Source organism: Miscanthus floridulus, chromosome 9 (genome assembly GCF_019320115.1).
Source record: "Miscanthus floridulus cultivar M001 chromosome 9, ASM1932011v1, whole genome shotgun sequence".
In the NCBI taxonomy this organism is placed as follows: Eukaryota; Viridiplantae; Streptophyta; class Magnoliopsida; order Poales; family Poaceae; genus Miscanthus; species Miscanthus floridulus.
In genome coordinates this window covers 118,053,938-118,055,825 of record NC_089588.1, presented here as the reverse complement: position 1 = coordinate 118,055,825, position 1,888 = coordinate 118,053,938, and the positions used below count along the sequence as shown (strand labels likewise).

General features: G+C 44.0%; 1 long non-coding RNA gene across 1 annotated transcript; it reads left to right on the top strand.

The window, feature by feature from the left end:
* Positions 1–548: 548 nt before the first annotated feature.
* Positions 549–1,152, top strand: LOC136482758 (uncharacterized). The gene is made up of 2 exons (XR_010765187.1): positions 549–614; positions 926–1,152. It is a non-coding gene; the product is annotated as an uncharacterized lncRNA (long non-coding RNA).
* The last annotated feature ends 736 nt before the right edge of the window (positions 1,153–1,888 follow it).

Here is a 1,888-nt window from a genome sequence, read left to right as displayed (position 1 = left end):
GGAGTACTATACAACCACTACGCCAGATTTGCACATCACTGCCGGCATCATCACTGCCGAATTTGTGAGAACCGGCAGTGATGTACCTTCACTGCCGGTTATGAGCTTGAAAATGAAAAAAATAATTGAGGCTGGGCTAAAACCGGCAGTGAAGGACCACATCACTGTCAGTTTGTGGCTTGAACTGGCAGTGTTTTGGCGGGCACTCATCACTGCCGGTTTAAGCCAAGAGCCAACAGTGATAGAGCCTATCACTGTCGGTTCTAGCCAAGAACCGACGGTGATAAGCCTACAACAGAAAAAAGGCTACAGCCGTCCTCTCCTTTCTCCTCTCTTCCATCCCGAGAACAGGGGCGCGTGTTTGGAACCTTCCCTCCATTGTTGTGGCTGCTCTTCACCATGAAGCTAGTGCTTGGATTTTGAAGAATGGCTTGATCTTTTTGCTTTAAGGTTAGTAACAAACATCGACTCCTTTGATTTTGTTGCTTAATTAGCTTCGTTTTGATGGCTACATTGCTTGATTCTCATTCTAGTTCTTTCTCCATTCTAGAGAGCACTTTTCCAATTGGACATTTGTGCCAGGCTCAAATTGTGGTGAGTCCATCATCCAAAAGGTTGGTGTCTATGAACACATTTAAATTCCTAGCTAATTATTCCATGGTGGTCAAGATCATCATTGTTAGTATGTGATGCTATAATTAGTTCTTAGAAGTAGAGTAGAATAGTTGTTCTTCAATATTGTGCAATAATTGTTTTTTACTACGATTTTCAATTTACAGGGCCGGGGCTACCAATTTCAATTTTTCAATAATTAGTGTACAATAATGTTTTCCAAAAATGGTACTTTCGAGCTACAATTGTTGTTCATGAAGCTCGATTTCTTATTAATTCTTTGTAATTACTGTCTCAGTATTTTTTTGTGCAGAGATGGATCGAGAGTGGATGCATCTGTCCTGAACGGACAAGCGGTACATGCATGGCGTCAGCCAGTTTATCACCGATGCCAAAGCCCATGCTGGGAATGGGAACCCTGTCTTCTGCCCATGCAAAGATTGCAAGAATCATAGGAACTTTCGTCAAATTGAGTCTATACGATCGCACTTGATTACCAGGGGGTTCATGCCAAACTATACGATATGGACTATGCATGGCGAGGTTGGTGTGAATGTTCTATGGGAAAACGATGATGATGTGGACATGCCTGACGTAGCCATCCACGATGCTGACGAGGAACCCGGTGTCAATACGGAACCTATGGCCACAGTTAATAATGTGTTTAGGAACATGCTAGCTGACGACACCGAGGATAACGATGGCATTTCTCAGCTGCTACGTAATATAGAGACCAGATGTCTTAGTGAAAGACAGCTGAGAAAGCTAGAGAAAATGAGACAAGATGGCAAAACACCATTGTATAGGAATTGTCCAATGAGCAAACTGGAAGCCGACATCATGCTGTTAGAGTTCAAATCGACAAACGGATTGAGCGATAAAGGCTTCGATCAGTTGTTAGGTATAATAAGGAAAATGCTCCCAGAAAAAACGAGTTGCCAGAAAAGACATACTTGGCCAAGCAAATGATCTGCCCCATCGGCCTCGAGGTTGAAAAAATCCACGCGTGTTCCAATGATTGCATATTGTACCGTGGAGAAAAATACAAAGACTTGGACAAGTGCCCCAAGTGTGAAGCTCCACGGTACAAGGAAGGGCCGTCAGATGAGGGTACCAAGACCAGAGGAGGTCCCATAAAGGTCATTTGGTATTTCCTATAGCTCCCCGGGTGCATAGGCTGTTTGCATGTGCAAAGTCAGCCAAGCTAGTTGCACTGGCATGGCGAAGAGCGTAAGAAAGATACAATGATGAGGCACCCCACCGATGGGCATGACTG